The sequence below is a fragment of the Ovis aries genome, chromosome 13 (assembly GCF_016772045.2).
Source record: "Ovis aries strain OAR_USU_Benz2616 breed Rambouillet chromosome 13, ARS-UI_Ramb_v3.0, whole genome shotgun sequence".
Taxonomy (NCBI): domain Eukaryota; kingdom Metazoa; phylum Chordata; class Mammalia; order Artiodactyla; family Bovidae; genus Ovis; species Ovis aries.
This window is the reverse complement of record NC_056066.1, coordinates 69,882,317-69,901,575: the sequence shown is the minus strand read 5'-3', so window position 1 is coordinate 69,901,575 and position 19,259 is coordinate 69,882,317. Positions and strand designations below refer to the sequence as shown.

The following is a 19,259-nucleotide window of genomic DNA, read 5'->3' as shown; positions in this document are numbered from 1 at the left end:
TGGCAGGCAGTGGACCATCTGATAGCAGATATCTGGTAGCAGCTAGCTCTGTAGTTGAGAGAAAGCTGGCCTTGGGGATTGTTGGCACAGAAGATGGGATTTGAAGCGATCAGAGGAGAGAAGATCAGCAGGGAAAGTGAGTGGTCTGAGAGAAGAGAGTCTGGGATGGCAGGCTGCTTGGGGCCTTGCAAAGTATTGGTACAAAGTAGATGTTTATGAACTCATTTATTTGGTCGACAGTTGTGTTCCTTTTGAAGTAATAATGTAATAAGCATTCAGTTTTTGGTAATTGTCACATTATGAAGCATGAACAATTTTCTTATTACTTTGGGGAAACTCTTCTATTACAAAGGTTGGAGAAATGGAGGTTTTTGTGTAATAACCTTTCTTTCTTTTCTCTTTTTAGATTTGTGCAAATAATTCACAAACTTTTAGCAGCCAAAAATTACACAAGTATAGAGAATAATGTTTGTCCCTTTTATCTCTCTCCTCCCCTCTTCCCATCCAAGACTTTTCAGAGACTTTCCATGTTCTGTTCCTGAGAGAAGTTGTGTTCTGAACAGTGTCTAGGTTGGAGATTGGAGGACACAATTCCTTGCGTGTGTCTTTGACTCACGGTGACTCTGTGTGTGTGTTTTAGTTGCTCGGTTGTGTCTGACTCTTTGTGACCCCATGAGAGCCTGCTAGGCTCCTCTGTCCATGGGATTCTCTAGGCAAGAATACTGGAGTAGGTAGCCGTTGCCTTCTCCAGGGGACCCTCCCAACTCAGGGATCGAACCTGGGTCTCCCGCATTACAGGCAGATTCTTTACCATCTGAGCCACCAGGGAAGACCCACAGTGACCGTAGATGAGTTATATTAATGTTCATTTGCTACCTCCCCAGGAGATGTACTTGCCTTTGCCCTTAGTGGTGGGTGGCCTCATTCAACTGCATGGTTAGTAGATAGCTGGAGCTCCATATTGTAGACTTTTAGAAGCTCTGCTACAGCCAGACAGATGCAGGTTAGGGAGAAAATATCATTTCCAAGGTATAGAACATTCTTGGTGTGTGAACACATGCGTATATGCACAAGTGCACACACTCATATACACACATGTACGTACCCAGATGGAATACTTGAAGAGCTGTGACTTATCTTTGGTGATGGACTGAATCGTAGGTGTTATTACTTGTACCAGTCTCTAGCTGATCAAAATAGTCATCTTTAGGGAATGTTAGTGAGAAGTAGTCACGAGACACTGCACATTTGATTAGGTTCCTTATTTGCCCAGTTTCTCTGCAGGTAATGGACCTAGGTTTCTAGAGTTGGTATTTGACTGTCATTAGAGGTGACTTTGTTAGAGGCAGTTAAGAGTCTAAGTGTGTCTAATGGACCTGTGCAGCATCATCTCCACAGTGTTACACATGCATAAAAGCAGGTGCTTGAGGAAGGGAGAACGAGAAGAGAAATTCTGTGATTGCCCTTAGTGTTTGCAGCATTATCACAGGATCTAATATTTAAATGAAAAATTAGTCCAGAGCAAAACCACTGAAAGGGTGCTGAGTATTTTTTTGGCAACTTGCTGATCTCTGTTCTTCCCCATTTTGGTGAAATAGTACCTTTGTGGATGTGGTTGGTAAAGTTAGAAACCTGGGAGAAACCCCCCAAATATCTTCATTGTGCCTTCCTACTTAAATGATGGTTTTAGGGGGCCATAGGATTCTAAGTTTAAAATGGTTTTTTTTTTTTCCTGCAAAACTTGGTAAAAAATGTTTCATTTGTGTTTCAGCATCTGGTGTTACAGATGTGAAGTCTGGTGCAAACCCACTTTTCCTTTTATTATAGCTCCACCGTGCCATCCTCCCCCACCTTAGATTGCCAGGGTCGCTTTCTTGAAATTAAAAAATCTTCACCAAGTCATATTTAAGTGTTTCTTTTTTCAGTGTTGATATCAACCATTGGCAGACCCTTTCAATCTAGCACTCAATTCCCTCTTCAGAACTTCAGAGAAATGTGGTTGTTGTCTTTGACAATTTCCCCCTCTCCATCCCTTCACCTTAAAAAAAAAAAATAAATGTGTGTTAGACATACGTTGGATCATCTGGATTCATCCCCCCACACCATGTTTCTTATCGCTTGATTTGGGAGAAGTTGTCTGTTCAGCCATCCAGATCACTGCTTCTGCCTTTGATCACGCTCCTTTTGCTGTGCAGGCTTCCCTGATGGTTCAGGGATAATCTACCTACAGTGCGGGAAATGCGGGAGATGGTTTGATCCCTGGGTAGGGAAAATCGGAGGAAGTGGTAACTCACTCCAGTATTCTTTTGTGGAAAATCCCATGGACAGAGGAGCCTGATGGGCTACAGTCCATGGGGCTGCAAAGAGTCAGACATGACTGAGCATCGGGCGCACAAGCACTTTTGCTACACAGAGATTTGCTGCAGAGGGCTTTAAAACCTAATTGTTTTTTAGTGCCGTTTCTTTGTTCTCCAGTAGTAACTTTCAGTATTCTTTTCTCCACCTTAGTATCCTTACAGATCTTGGAATGGTATCTTCACAGATCTTTCAAAGAATGCATAAGTGATTTTGTTTCCTTTGTTAATAACCCTGTTTCCTCTGGGCTTGGTTCCTCTATTCAGTTTGGTGCCTGTTTTCAGGCATCTATTGTTTTTCTTACAGTTTTATTCTTAGTTGGTTTTCTGTTCATATTTCTAAATAAGGATCCAGGTCAGAGGTGCATTAAATTCTCTGGAGAGAATTTAAAGCACTTTGGCAGTATGAGTCTTTAAAGAAGTTCATACTCTTTGACCAAGGGATTAAAATACTGACAGTTTATCCCAAGGAAATAATCATAGGTTAAGGCAATAATTTATGTACAGAAATGTTTATCTCTACTTTGTAAAGTAAAAAAAGCTCAAATGTACATATTCAAGTTTCTGACACTGAGCAGTTGTTAAATTTTGTTACATCTCTGCAGCTAACAAAATTCTACAGGCAAAATGAAACTAACAAAATACAAGTTGAGATAGACTTTAAGGAGATAGGGGAAATGCTTATGTAGTTTTTAGTGATGCTAAGTGAAAAAAGACATACTCTGAAATGGGCTTATCTAGAATATCAACTCTATAAGAAAAACATACACACAAAGAAAAGTAAAATTAACAATAGTGATTGTTTTTTTGTTTGAATTATGTGAGTTTTCCACCTTATAGTCTTATACTTTTCTGTATTTTCCACATTTCAGCAGTAACTATATTATAATCAGGAAAAAGAATCAATATTATTTTTTAAATTGCCAAGCTGTCTCACAGAGAAATAAGAATGGCCAATAATCACACAAAACTATTTAATTTCAGTAGTAACAAAAAATGCGAAGAATGCTCAATGACATGGAAAATGTTTGTTACATAAATTTAAGTGAAAAAAAATAGTGACAGTATGCACATTACAATCTCAATTTGGTTAAAATGGTGTGTGTGTATGAAAATGTTGACAAGTGCTTATTTTTGGATAGGGAATATTTTTCAGATGACTTTTAATTTTCCTCTCTATGCTTATCATCTTGGAGTATGTGAGTTTTCTTCCCCTGTAGTCGTCTGTATTTTCCAGTTTTCCTATACTGAATGTGTATTGCTCTTACAGTCGGGAAGTTTTTTTTCACACATTTTTAATGTGTGTAATATCGAATTAGTCTTCCCATCCTCTACACTAGACTTTGTGCCCTGAAAACATTCTTAAAATATTTAACTTGGATTTTGAGTGAGAGAAATTTGAGGGAATTCTTTATCTAATTCAGTCTTAAGACTTAAATGCTCTGGCATAAATTTCACCCTGTTTTGAAGAGGCTTATCTTTGTTTTGTCTTTAGGAGTATATTTGAATACTTTGAACATCCTGCCTCTTCCTCAGAATGGTAGCCACATAGGTGCAACATGACAGAAAACTGTCTTTTGCCATTTTAAATAAAGACTGTGGAATTTTTTTTTCTAAAAATTGAGATATAATTTATATACAGCAAAAATGTGCAGATTTTAACTGTATAGTTTAATAAATTTTGGCAAATGTTTACACCCATATAAATACCTCCTCAACAATCTATAGAACACTTTTGTTGCCGCAGAGAAGTCCTGTCATGCCCCTTCTTGTTAGGCTTCACATCCGAACATAAACTCTACCATGATTTTTACCACCGTACATTAATCATGTTTCTTCTAGGACTCCACATAAATAGAATCATACAGTATATTTTCTTTTACGTGCAGCTTCTTTTGCTCAATGTGATTTTGAGAGTCTTCTGTATTGGAAACTTTTTTGGCCAGACTATGCAGCATGTAAGATCTTAATTCCCTGACCAGGGATCGAACCTGTGCTCCCTACAGTGGAGTCATGGAGTCTTAGCCATTGGATGGCCAGAGAAGCCCTTTTCTTTTTAATCACCGAGTAGTATGCCATTGAATCAATCCCGCCATTTGTCTCTCCATCCTCTTGTTGACCGATGTGTAGGATGTGTCCCGCTTTGGGCCGTTTTAAACCAGGGATGCTGAGTTTGTAGCTGTGTCCTTACCGCACGCCCCCCCCCCCCCCGCCCCCACCCATCTCCTGCTTTTCTTTTCCTGACTAGTAGCGCTTGCAAGTCAGGGCTGGTTTCCAGGAGCTTGTAACTAAGACCACCACAAAGAGATCAGAGAACGAAAGTGAAGTGGGCCGCCAAAGCCAGGGCAGATGCCTCTGGGGTTTAGCTCTTGGGCACAGAATGGCAGGCCTGCAATTAACTGAAAGCTCCTTTTATAGAGAGAAAAAAGAGAAAGAGCCAAGCAGTGAAAGAGCCCAGGGCACCCGGTTGGGGACCACGAGAGCCATTACCACATTAGATCCAAATCACAGCCCTTGTTTGAGGCGACATAGGACTCTGAGTGTTAACTACACGAGTGTGGGGTGGGGGCTTCCTCACCCTAGCCGGCCCCACAGCAGGTGTTGCCCAAGTGCCCATCTGGGCTCCCTTCTGCTGGGGTTTCTAGGGTGAGGGGAGCATGGAAGCACTTGGTGTGTGGCCCCGGACTACTCTGCCAAGAGAGCTACAGAAAAAGAAATCCCACAGCCTCTGGGGCACATGATTTGATAATTGAGAAAAAACTCCCCCCAGGCCCAAGTGGCTGTCACGCATTCAGCTTTATTATCCAAGAGCAGCAATTATGAGTCTAGGTTTGAGAGGCCCAGGATGTCTGTCTCTGGGATGGAAAAGGACCCAGCACCCCCTTCCCCAATTGCATTCCTTTTAGAGTTCATTTCCATCTGCCCTACCTCCCATCAAGGAGAACACGGCCTTTACCCCATTTCATGGGGCCCTACCACTTTCTCCCACCTTTCCCCTGCTTCTTGACCCAGAGTCAGATGAACGGCGTGCAGACAGAACTGAGGAAGTGTGGAGAGAGCAGTGCAGTTGTTAGTCAGAGTGTGGAACCTGCGCTTAGAGGGTGGGAGATGGTGTGGGTCCTAAAGACGGGACCCCGCAAGGCAGTGGCAGGACCAAAGCAGAGGGTGCCCTCTCCTCCGGCCCTGTGATAAGGGCTTTCTAGTTCCTGAAGAATCGGCTGAGCATGAGCCTGCCGTGGGTGTTACATTGACCAGCTTTGCTGCCACTGTGCTGAAAGGATCCTCTGATCTCGGCAGTACGTGCAGCCAGCAAGCTGTCCACTCTGTGTACCCCCTCGGCCAGCTGTCCCCTCCCTGTCTGTACTGCCTCAGGTACTACCTGCTTATCTGGTTCCCATTTCTTGCCCAAGTCTACTTTTTTTCCCCTTGTCTCCTTATTTTTGCCCTTTTCAACTTAAACTTTCTGGTCAAAAACAAAAATAAACCAAACAAACATCAGACCTTCTAACTTTGCCTTAGCTAACATTCCCTGCCAAGGCACTGACCCTGAGCACCTGCCAGAAGATATTTTTATTGCCTTTGGTTTCATTATAGATGACAAAATACGTGGAATTGGATTTCTTTTTCCCAGGATTTGGTTGCTAGTTGTTTATCTGAAGACCAGATGGTATTTTCTGATTGAAGTTATTTATAAGCAGTTTGATTCTTAAAGCCTTTAAACTTTTTTATTTTATTTTTAGTTGGAGGGTAATTGCCTTACAGTGTCGTGTTGGTTTCTGCCACTCATCGGCATGAATCAGCCTTAGGTATGCATAGGTCCCCTCCCTCTTGAACCTCCCTCCCATCCCCCTCCCATCGCACCGCTCTAGGTTGTCACGGAACACCATCTTTGGGTTTCCTGCCTCATACAGCAAATTCTCATCAACTGTTTTACATATGATACTGTATGTGTTTCAATGTGACTCTCTCAAATCATCTCACCCCTTCCTTTTACCACTGTATCCAAAAATCTGTCCTATATATCTGTGTCTCCTGTGCTGACCTGCAAATAGGATCATCAGTACCATCTTTCTAGATTCCATACATATGCATTAGTATACAATATTTGTCTTTGTTTTTCTGACTTGCTTCACTCTGTATAATAGACTCTAGGTTCATCCTCCTCATTAGAACTGATTCAGTTGCATTCCTTTTTATAACTGAACTGAATATTCCACCTTGTACATGTACCACAACTTCTTTGTCCATTCTTCTTTTTTTTTACTACCACATTGTATTTTTTAAAATTTATTTTATTTTTTAATTTAAGGATAATTGCTTTACAGGATTTTGTTATTTCTGTCAAACATCAACATGAATCAGCCATGGGTGTAGATACTCCCCTCCCTCTTGAATCTCCCTCCCATCTCCCTCCCCATCTTACTCCTCTAGGTTGATTCAGAACCCCTGTTTGAGTTCCCTGAGACATACGGCAAATTCCCATTGGCTATCTATTTTACATCTGGTAATGTAAGTCTCTGTGTTACTCTCTCCATACATCTCACCTTCACCCCTCTCCCTGTGTCCATAAGTCTGTTTTCTGTCTGTTTCTCCATTGTTGCCTTGCAAATACCAGTACCATCTTTCTAGGTCCCATATATATGCATTCAGTTCAGTTCAGTTCAGTCGCTCAGTTGTGTCCGACTCTTTGCGACCCCATGAATCGCAGCACGCCAGGCCTCCCTGTCCATCACCATCTCCCGGAGTTCACTCAGACTTGTGTCCATCGAGTCAGTGATGCCATCCAGCCATCTCATCCTCGGTCGTCCCCTTCTCCTGCCCCCAATCCCTCCCAGCATCAAACTCTTTTCCAATGAGTCAACTCTTTGCATGAGGTGGCCAAAATAGTGGAGTTTCAGCTTTAGCATCATTCCTTCCAAAGAAATCCCAGGGTTGATCTCCTTCAGAATGGGCTGGTTGGATCTCCTTGCAATCCAAGGGACTCTCAAGAGTCTTCTCCAACACCACAGTTCAAAAGCATCAATTCTTCGGCGCTCAGCCTTCTTCACAGTCCAACTCTCACATCCATACATGACCACAGGAAAAACCATAGCCTTGACTAGATGGACCTTAGTCGGCAAAGTAATGTCTCTGCTTTTGAATGTGCTATCTAGGTTAGTCATAACTTTTCTTCCAAGGAGTAAGTGTCTTCATATGATATTTATCTTTCTGACTTATTTCATTCCGTATAATAGGCTCTAGGTTCATCCACCTCATTAGAACTGACTCAAATAGATTCCTTTTTATGGCTGAATAATATTCCATCATGTGTATGTGCCACAACTTCTTTATCCTTTCATCTTTTGATGAACAACGAGGTTGCTTCCCTGTTCTAGCTATTGTGAATAGTGCTGCAGTGGACACTAGGGTACCTATGTCTTTTTCAGTTTTGGTTTCTCCAGGGTATATGCCCAGTAGTGGGATTGCTAGGTCATATGGTAGTTTTATTCCTAGTTTTTGAAGGATTCTATACTGTTCTCCATAGTGGTAAAGCCTTTTTTGATATTACTGGACCACCTTGGACCATTAGTCCCAGGTGACCCATATATTGAGATACACCAAAGCTTTGAAAAGTTGACACTGAACATGGGAATTGAAACAATCACTGCCCCTCCGACTAATAATCTACTGGTTTTAAGATGACTTTTCTTTTGGGGAACCTATAAATTCCTTGAAATCACTACTCTCAGAAAAAGCCACAGTTATTTTTCCTGGGTTACTATATTGTCTTCAGTTCTAATTTTGACACGAGTGCAAAGAACAAATTGTGTCCAGCCCAAGTTATGTTTATAACTTCAAACAATTGTCCCCTCATAGCTGGAATCAAGATTGCCGGGAGAAATATCAATAACCTCAGATATGCAGATGACACCACCCTTATGGCAGAAAGTGAAGAGGAACTCAAAAGCCTCTTGATGAAAGTTGAAGTGGAGAGTGAAAAAGTTGGCTTAAAGCTCAGCATTCAGAAAACAAAGATCATGGCATCCGGTCCTATCACTTCATGGGAAATAGATGGGGAAACAGTGGAAGCAGTGTCAGACTTTATTTTGCGGGGGGCGGGGGGCGTGGGGCTCCCAAATCACTGCAGATGGTGATTGCAGCCATGAAATTAAAAGACGCTTACTCCTTGGAAGAAAAGTTATGACCAACCTAGATAGCATATTCAAAAGCAGAGACATTACTTTGTTGACTAAGGTCCGTCTAGTCAAGGCTATGGTTTTTCCAGTGGTCATGTATAGACGTGAGAGTTGAACTGTGGAGAAGGCTGAGCACCGAAGAATTGATGCTTTTGAACTGTGGTGTTGGAGAAGACTCTTGAGAGTCCCTTGGACTGCAGGGAGATCCATCCAGTCCATTCTGAAGGAGATCAACCCTGGGATTTCTTTGCAAGGAATGATGCTAAAGCTGAAACTCCAGTACTTTGGCCACGTCATGCGAAGAGTTGACTCATTGGAAAAGACTCTGATGCTGGGAGGGATTGGGGGCAGGAGGAGAAGGGGACGACCGAGGATGAGATGGCTGGATGGCATCACTGACTCGATGGACGTGAGTCTGAGTGAACTCCGGGAGTTGGTGATGGACAGGGAGGCCTGGTGTGCTGCGATTCATGGGGCCGCAAAGAGTCGGACACAACTGAGCGACTGAACTGAACTGAACTGAGTCTTTACCAAAACGTTTTTAGAGAAAAGACTTTTAAAGGCTTCCTCCTCTCCCTCCTGATTATAGTTGATACTTTAAGCTGTAACTAACCAAGAGTGTGTTTTTTTAATATAAGATTTAATTCTTTTTTTAAAAAGGTAATTTTTTAAATTTTTGGCTGTGCTGGGTCTTGGTTGCTGTGCGGGCTTTTCTCCGCTTGCCGCAGGTGGTGGGGGCTGCTCTCTGGTTGTGGCGCGCAGGCGTCTCACTGTGCTGGCTTCTCATTGCAGAGCATGGGCTGTAGAGCGTCTGGGCTCAGTAGTTGTGGCGCCCGGGCTTAGTGCTCTGCAGCGTGTGGGATCTTGCCAGATCAGGGATTGAACCCGTGTCCCTTGCAGTGGCAGGTGGATGCTTTACCACTAAGCCACTAGGGAAGCCCGACCAAGGGTGTCTGAGCACACGTTTGCACGCAGTCTTTGGCGAAGTAGCTAACTGATGATGATGTTTCATCATCAGTTTTTTAAAATTTGAACTATATGGAAAGAGAGTTCATGATTCCATTCTGTGAAGCCTGTTAAACAACTTACTCTTATCAGGGAACATATAAGATTCTATCGGTTCCTCTTCTGGGAGCTGAAGATGAAAATTAAAACTAACTAAATGAAGGGAATGAAAATCCTTGAGTTCTAACCTTCCCCATAAACAAAAGCAAATAGCCAGACCCTGAATAACTGGCCTTCCTTCTCTGGAATATGAATACTGAGCTCCCCATGGTAAATAAACTTCATATTTGTGACTACCTTCAGGACATGCTTAGTAGATCACCTAGAGATACAGACAACTAAAGGAATTTACTTTATGACATTACCTTATCAAGGATATTTTAAGGTAACTTAAAATTATTAATATGTTATAGAATGGAAAGATATTCCACGTCCATGGGTTGGAAGACTTGATATAAAGGTGGCAGTGCTACCCAATGTGCTTTATAGATTCAGTGAAATCTCTACCAAAATCCAGGCAGCCTCTTTTACAGAAATGGAGACGTTGATGCTAAAATTCATATGAAATTGCCAGAGACTCCAAATAGTCAAAACAATCTTGAAAGAGAAGGATGGACTCATGCTTCCCAATTAAAAAAAAAAAAAAGCAACTACAATTGGCCTCTTGCTTTCTGAGATGGCCCACATTCTGTGGAGTGTGTTACTCCCTGGGCTATTCTTACCTTTTGAGATAGACTACATTCTGTCTATGGAATGTATATCTCTCTAAATCCATATCTTAATTTTTTTAAAAAAGCTACAGTCATTAAAACAATGTGGTACTGGCACAAGGATGGACAAAATAGATCAATGGAATGGAATTTAAAAGTCCAGAGATAAACCCATGTAGCTATAGTCAGTTGTTTTTTGACCAAGGTATCAAGTCCATTCAGTGAAGGGAGGGATATTCTCTTCAACAAATGGTGCTGGGACAACTGGATATCCACATGCGAAAGAATGCAGTTAGATTCCAACCTCATGCCGTATACTAAAATTCACTCAAAATGAGTCAGAGACCTAATTGGAAGAGCCAAAACACTTAGAAAAACCATAAGGGTGAATCTTCATGACCTTGAATATGGTATTGGATTCTTAGAAATGACTCTTAATGGTGTGAGCAACAAAAGAAGAAGAAATGGGTATGTTGGACTTCACCAAAATTTACAGCTTTTGTGCATCAAAGGACATTATTAAGAAAGTGGGAAGAGTCTACAGAATGGGAGAAAATACGCAAATCTGAGAAGGGCCTAGTAGCCATAATATGTTTTTAAATAAGAAACTCGTAACAGCTCAGCAACAAAAAGATAAACAACCCGATTAAAATATGGAAAACAGACTTGGTTGAACATTTATCCAAAGATGGTATACAAATGGCCAGCAATCATGTGAAAAGATGTTCAACATCACTGGTCATTAGGGAAACGCAAATCAAAACCACCATGAGATAACTACTTCACATCCACAAGGGTGGCTATAATTTAAAAACACACTGAATAGGAAAGTGTTGGTGAGGATGTTGGAACCCTCATGCTTTTCTGGTGAGAATGTAAAATGGTGTAGCCACCATGGGAAACAGTTTGGCAGTTCCTCAAAAAGTTAAATATAGACTTAACATATGAGCCAGCAGTTCTAAGTATATACCCTAAATGATTGAAGACAGGTGTTCAGACAAGTACTTGTACCCAGATGTTCACAGCGGCACCAATCACAGTAGCCAAAAGACAGAAACAACCCAAATGTCCGTCAGTGGATGAATGGATGAGTGAACTGTGATGTATCCATACAGTGGAAGATTTTTCAGCCACGAAGAGAGTGCTGATGCATGCTGCAGTGTGGAAGCACCTCAGAACAGGATGCTGGGTGAAAGAAGGCAGATGCAAAAGGCCACATGTTGTGTGATTGCATTTATATAAAATATCCAGAATAGATACATTCATCAAAGCAGAAAGGATATTCATGGTTGCCAGGCTGAACAGGGATAATGGTAGCGACTACTTAATGAATACAGATTTCATTTGGGGATAGATAACTGAAATCTTTTGGAGCTAGATAAAGGTGATGGATGTACAACATAGTGAACGTACTAGATGCCCTTGAACTGTACACCTCAACATGGTTAACTTTATGTCACGTGGGCTTTACCTCTAATTTAAAAAATTACATCATCTAGTTTTTGTGATCTCATAAGTAACTGTGGCTTTGCTGTCATAGTTACCTCGTGACTGTTGGAATCCATGCGCTTCTTGGCGTTGGGATGTCGGGAAGGTTCTTTCCAGGCGTGGGCAAGAAAACTGGAAGACAGATGATCCCAAGTGGGTGTCCTCCTAGAATACCGATTAAGGAATAGAGTTGTGTTTTTTTTTCTCTAACTTGTGGATGCTGGTAAAACTTCTACCTTGAGAGGACCCTTGGTTGTTTTAAAGTGTGATCTGTACTGATCAGAATTGGTTTCTTCATTTATTAATTTGAAAAAGCATGTTTAAGGTAACTTCATACTATTTGGAGATGAAGCAGAGTTTGGTTTTATGAAAATTAGGAGTGATTTTTAAAGAAAGTAAGATAAACCTATGGGAGGGCAGTAAGATTTTTCTGATGGTTTGCTGTGTTGCACTGCTAGAGATTTTTGTGGCACTTTCGAAAAGCTTCACAAGTGCTTTTTTGGTCATGGAATTGATGTCAGGAATAAGAAATTTCTGTTTTCAAATGGAGCAGATGTTGTGAAAAAATTAAAAACCTTAGTTTCTTATTTGATTCTTATACCTGTTTTGTTTTTTGAAGGAGGGACTTTGGGTTAGATTCTGGCAAAAGATCTGAGCTTGAGAAGAGCATCTGGCCTAGAAAGGTAGAGGTGCTCTGCCATGATCATGAGGTTTTCCTTTGTGAATCGAGTTGATGGTTCTGCCCCAGAGTCCTGCTGCTGCCCCTGTGTCGGACGTGGGCTTGTTTCTCTAGCAGATGTTATTTATGCTAGTGGTCTTGCACGCTCCCACCTGGTTCCTCTTATGCAAAATATGCCATCCAGGCTAAGGGTTTGCAGACCCTTAGTGAGGCAAAGAAAGCAAAGTGGTTTGTCGTGAATTGAACCCACAGCTTTTGGTATCATTACCTTCAGGTCTCAGTCAATTCAACCAGACGTCAGAAGAATAAATGCCTTGTTTGAGTGAGGATCTGGTAAGCAGGGCAGAATATCTGAAATAAGTGTAACAAGCTGAAGTCATGCCTGAATGTTAAGTATCCAGCTGAAAATCCTGATTGCTTCTGCTTTCCACAAAACTAGGGAGAGTTCCTTTGTGTGATGTTCACTGGATAATTTTTTAAATTAAGAGAAGGTCAGGTTTTTTCATTTGTGGGAACTTTAAAGTTTTTAATGAATTATTTTTTAGGACAGTTTTCCAGCAAGAGCTAGTTTAGCCATTGAGCTACTACGATACCGTAAGAGCAATGAAAGAAAGTGAGATGGGTGGAGGAGGCGACAGCTTCCTGCAGGATCACGTGTGTCCAGGAGCCACTGCCTGTGAAGGGCAGTAAAGAGTGCATTTCCTTGCACAGTTTTCTTAACCTTTCTGTGCCTTAGTCTTCTCATCCGGGCAGTTGGAATAATAGAATCTACCCCATTGGGTCTTTATAAAAGATCAAATGAGTTAATGTAGTTAAAGCTCTTAGAACAGTGCCTGACAGAGTAAACGCTTGACAGGAACGATCACTGGAGCTGCTCTGGCTGGGGGAGCTTTCCTGAGGGGGTAAACTTGTTTCCATTCAGACACCCATGGTCCCAACCCTCTCTTGTGTACCCAGGCACCATTCAAAGTTCTGAGACCCTCTGGTATACTCACTTTAGAACCATTTTACTGGGCATCTCACCCAAAGAGAACACTTTGGGATGGAAATAAAGAACTCAAAAGCAGTGGTTTTTCAGCTATTTCCCAAATAATCTTAAAATCATATGACGCTTTTCTGGTCATTTGTTGAAAACATAGTTACTGTCTGTCTCATTCATTCGCCAGGAATTACTGTGTGCACATCATTGCCGCTGGGTAGAATGGGTTGACCTAGAGATAAGGATCAGAGACAAAGAGGAAGGTCGCAGAGCTCCTTAGCCTGGAACTCACAATCTAGACCATTTTTGTGCCTGTAGAATCCATGTTAGAAAAACCCAGGCTTTGACTGAAAGAGCATCAGGAAATAGCACATCCTTAATGGTATGCATCCTTGAAGCTGTAAGGCCACACCTCAGTTAATTTTATCATTTTTGCTAAGCCATCTCATACTTAGCTAGGAGAGAGAGCTGGAAACTCATTGGTGGAAAGAGATTTTAAGGAATCATCTTGTTCTGATCTATTATCAGAGACAAGTTTGCCTTTTTTCCATTAGTATTTTTCAGTCACTACTAGCATTTGAGACCATTTTAAATTGCTGGTTTGCATTTTAATGACCCCTTTTACTCTCCCCACCCTGTGGTGTTTCTGTTTGTGTACAGTCTAGAGACTGATGGGATTGGGCCACTCAGTTTCCCAGAATCCACTTTCTCTCTTTTCACGTGAAGTGAAGCTGTGCCACTTCTTTTGCAGGACTGGATTGCAACTGCAGAGGCAACAACAGCTGAACCTTTAAAGATGCATACGGGGCTGCACAAAGAGAAGAGAGAAACTGGAGAGACCAATGAAGTGAGGAAAAAGTATGTTTCCTGGGTAAACAGTATAATTCTGAATGTTAAGTTTCTTGCCATATATCAGTTACCATCAATTTGTCATGCCTAAGTCTTTATAGCCAATATTTATTGCTGCTAAACATTTTTTCTCCTTCCTTGACTTTTATTGCTGAGCTCTTTGATCAAATGATTCTTTTATTGATTAAAAAATGTATATTGAATATATAGTTGAAGTGACTTCATAGGTCACTTGATAGGAGCCTGTTCTATTCTATCTTAGGTTGACCATCGGGTATTATAAAAGTAGAGTTGTGTGCTGTGTCTCTTGTAACGTACAGGTTGAGTTCAAGGTCAGCTTTTTGGTCTGAGTGCAAAACTTAAACTTCTGCTTTATTAAATGACTGATTTGAAAAACTCTGGTTTGGATACCAAGTTATCCAAGCTATGTTCTTGGCAGTGCCCTCTGCAATAGGAATCTTAATACTAAAGACGAAGCAGACTGGCAAATAATTAATGTAAATAGCCATAGCTTTCTCTTGATGAAATAGATGTGCCCTAGTAAAGTTATATGTGTGTGTGTGTGTGTGTGAGAGAGAGAGAGTTGGGAACTCATTTTATTGTTACCTCTCACAAGCTTAGATATTGAGGGGTTTTGTTGTTGAAGTTTTTTTAAGTAAAGCAAATTTATTACATTATTTATGATTATAAAGAACCTTTCTTCAGTTTGCTGATTAGAGTGTTTTGGAAAGAAAGCAGAAGAAATGGAGTCAGAGTTATTGCTGGTATGTAATGGAGGCTCTGTGCACAGGAGCCAGGCTTGGACAACCCATGAGAGCATCGCTGCGTCTCCACCAGCCTGGGCCACCCAGCCCATGGGAATTTCCCCACAGTTGTTACTTGTGGAACTTCCTGCCTCATGGTGGGTTGTGGCCAGGCTGCTGTTGGCTAGAAGATACAGTCCTGTTTTCTCATTTTTTAGCTTTGAGTTGCAAGGTGGAGTAAAAACTGTTCAGTGGCCGTTGTATATCAGTCCTCTAAGCTGAAAGTGGCATAAGGCAGGTTTGTTTGTTTGGCCAGGCCACACAGCTGGTGGGAACCCAGTTCCCCAGCCAGGGATCGAACCCGTGCCTATAGCAGTGAAAGCACTGTGTCCTAACAACCAGGCTGCCAGCCCAGTCCCCAAGCCAAGTTTATCGTGAGTGAACTCATGCACACATTTTCTAGTGCTCGCCTTCACACCGACTCTGCGTCAGTTACACTGTCTCCTTACGGTTCTCCAGTTGGTCTTCAGTCTTCTCCTCCTGGACAGCCACATGGCCCCTGCCCGCCTTCTCCTTCAGGTTTCTGCTGGAGGGGGGATGAGGGGTGGGGGTGGGGGTGGGAGTGAGGGGTAAAGTGAATGCAAAGGGCAGAGCCAGATGGAATGACCAGGAATTTTCTGGGACGCCATTTCCGTACCTGCTCCCTGACCGCCCTGAGCCATCTCGCCCAGCTCTAGCTTACCTCTTCTTTCTCTCACTCCACTCGTCCTGTCAGGTGTGGTGTCTTGTTCATTCTATACACCATGCTTGTCCAAGTTCACCTTTAAGGTCTTTCAGAGCTGATCTTTCACTTCTGAAGGCACATGCCATTTGACTCAGCAGTTGCATTTCTAGGAATTTATCTCACAGGTAACCTCACACAGATATGCAAGTAATCTTGTACCTCCTCAGCCTCTGTTAAATCTTCATGTGTGCGTCTGATCCCAGTAGCATCTGGACTGAGACTAATTAGCTGTTGTTGCCACCGTTCCGTGGCTCATGTCCCTCTGCACTCACTCAGGCAGCTGCCTGCCCCTTTGCCTGCACTGCGGTGGACTGGAAACACTGGCCCTGCAGCTGACTGTCCCCTTTCAGACTTCTTCTTCTGTACTCCTGTTGCACTACAGCAGTCTTTCCCTTCCCATTTGAGAATATCACAGATGGTTTTGCATTGCATTTCTTACATATTTAGGTAATTATATATAATGTAGTGGTATCTTGAGTTAGCTGTACATTAGAATCGCCTTAGAAGCATTATAAATTGCAAATGTCCGATCCCACCCCCAGAGATGCTGAGGCAATTTGTCTGGGGGTGAGTTGTAGGCACTGACATTTTTAAAAGCTGCCTGGAGTGATTTTCACTATGGTCAAGTTTGAGGACCAGAAATAGTATTGATTTTCTGTGTCAATGATGACTTTGATCACTTTAAGCTTTGTAACCATTTAAGTAATTCCTTTGGGTTTGTAAGTTACAGTGATGTTATTTATTTAAAAAAATTTGCCTCGGCCTTTATTGTATTTGTATTTCTTTTTTTTTTTTATGTTGCTTTTTATTGGAAAGAACTTCTGAGCCTATATTAATTAGCGGCGGGGATAAAATGCCGCTTCAGTTTGTGCCTGTTTTTACTGACTGCATGTCTCATTTCTTCCTTGAAGTGTACTGTTGACATTTATTTTTATAGATACCTCAAAAAGGGTAAGAAAGTATACCTTTGTTATTAGTTTTAGGATTTTAAAATTAAGAATATCTGTTGGAATTTAACAAGTTAATTTTTGGCATCAGATGACATGACACAATTGGAAGGTTTAACGTAGTCCTGCTGCTGCTGCTGCTGCTAAGTCGCTTCAGTCGTGTCCGACTCTTTGCGACCCCATGGACTGCAGCCTAACAGGCTCCTCCATCCATGGGATTTTCCAGGCAAGAGTACTGGAGTGGGATGCCATTGCCTTTTCCGGAACGCAGTCCTACTTACTGTTATTTTCTTTTAAATTTTTGATCATAAATTTTAAGTAAGCTTCATCTAGTTTTCTCTTTTCATTTTTCTTTAACCAGTTTTAGAATACAGTTAGTAGAATGAACTAGGTAATCTGTATCTTGACTTTTGTTAGGTATGAGTTCTGTAATGTGTTTGTTTCTTGAGAGTTTTAAATGATCCACTAATAAGCCATCAGGGACTAGTTGCTTTAGGGGTGGGGGTATAGTTATTTTTAAAGATGTTGGACAAATTAAGCATTTTATAGGTATTTAGAATTTTACATTTTTAATGAAAAAATCCACCTGTTTAGTTTTACCCAAATTTATTAACACGTACCTAGTATTTCCCTACAATTTTATTGCTGCTTTTGTGTCCTGTGTTTCTAGTTTCATGCATTTCCTTTTTGTAATTAACTTTACTAGGAGTACCGCTGCAGTCCTCTTGCCTGGAAAATCCCCTGGATGGAGGAGCCTGGTGGGCTGCAGTCCATGGGGTCGCTAATAGTCGGATACAACTGAGCGTCTTCACTTTCACTTTTCACTTTCATGCATTGGAGAAGGAAATGGCAGCCCGCTCCAATGTTCTTGCCTGGAGAATACCAGGGACAGTGGAGCCTGGTGGGCTGCCATCTATGGGGTTGCACAGAGTCGGACACGACTGAAGCGACTTAGCAGCAGCAGCAGCATCACTTTTAGTCTCTTCAGAGAAATTTTAGCTGAAGTATAAAACTTTATAGTTTTATATTTGAAGTACAAAACTTTATAGTTTTATATTTGAAGTACAAAACATAGGAGTTCCATGGCAGTCAAGTGGTGAGGACTCTTGAGATTTCACTGTGAGCCTGGATTCAATCGCTGGTCAGGGAACTAAGATCCCACAAGCTTCATGGTGTGGCCAATAAATAGATAAATAAATAAATAAATGCAAAATGAGAGTGAAAAGTCAGTTTCCTCCTTATTAAGTTCCCTCAAGTATTAAGTTCCCTACTTATAGGTGGCATTTCTTACCAGTTTATTGTGGGTCCTTCCAAAGTATTTTTTTGCTTTCAAAATATCTAATTTTTTTTTTAAGAATCAGGCTTTTTTGGTTGTTTCTCAAGATTATTAGTTTTTTTTTTTTACAATGGTTAAAGCAATACTTATCTTTGATTCTTTTTTTAATTTTATTTTTTTCTTTTTTCAAGTCTATAAATTTCTTTTTAAATATAAATTTATTTATTTTAATTGGAGGCTAATTACTTTACAATATTGTATTGGTTTCGCCATACATCAACATGAATCCGACACAGGTGTACATGTGTTCCCCATCCTGAGACCCCCTCCCACCTCCCTCCCCATACCATCCCTCTGGGTCATCCCAGTGCACCAGCCCCGAGCATCCTGTATCCTGCATTGACCCTGGACTGGCGATTCATTTCATGTGCAGTGATTTTGTTGCACTTTCTAATTTCATTATTGTATTTCAGAGCTTTGTAAGTAGGATATTGTTGGATTTTGTCTTCTGTTCATCCAGTCTTAAAGATTCTATAACTTACGGGTGCATTTAGCCTCTTTAATTTGTGGTTGCTTTTGCATTTGTTATGTTCTCTACATATAATTTGTTGTTTAATTTTTATATTGCTTAGTTGTCTCTTGGCTGTTAGGCCTTCTGTTTTATGGAGTGTCCTTTTCTTTTTTTCAACTTTAAGACAAAATTTAAAGGTGAACAGTTCTTTCAGTGCTGAAAATAACACTTGTTATTTATTTACTATCATCAAAACAAATGCTAGAGCTTTCCTTCCATATAAGGAAACTCAGCTTCTCCCTGTTTTGGCATCCTCTCTTCCTGCTCCTCATCTACTTCCATTATTTTTATCCTTCACATTTTACATTTATTCTGTGAAGTGCACCAGTTCTTCTGGGCTTCAGCCTGATACTTATAAGTATTTTCTTATTCTTGATTAAATGAAGTAACAACCACCAAGGCCTCACTCCGAGCGGGCCAGACACTCAGCTTGGTGCAGGAGATATAAAGGGAAAGGTAGTTCCATCCTTGGCTTCGAGGTCTCTTTCTGGTCGAGGAGGCGGCATGTATACAAACCACCATGGCAAAAGATGTCATGTATCAGGTGCCCTGGGACGCAAGAGGGAGGGAATGGTGTCCCGGTGAGTCAGCGAGGACATCTTGGGAGCTGGGTGTTACTGTACCAGTAGGGCTCTTCAAGATAAAGGATAAAGCGAATGGGCAGAAGCCCGAAGGTACCCAGATGGCTGGAGACGAGG

At 41.4% G+C, this 19,259-nt stretch overlaps 1 protein-coding gene across 2 annotated transcripts in view; it reads left to right on the top strand.

The window, feature by feature from the left end:
- ZHX3 (zinc fingers and homeoboxes 3) overlaps window positions 1-19,259 on the top strand; it is a 114,726-nt gene that overhangs the window by 33,933 nt on the left and 61,534 nt on the right. For both annotated transcript variants that reach the window (XM_042230137.2, XM_015099884.3), the window contains exon 2: window positions 14,143-14,249. The gene's annotated coding sequence lies outside the window, so the exon portion shown is untranslated. The remainder of the gene's footprint in view (window positions 1-14,142; window positions 14,250-19,259) is intronic.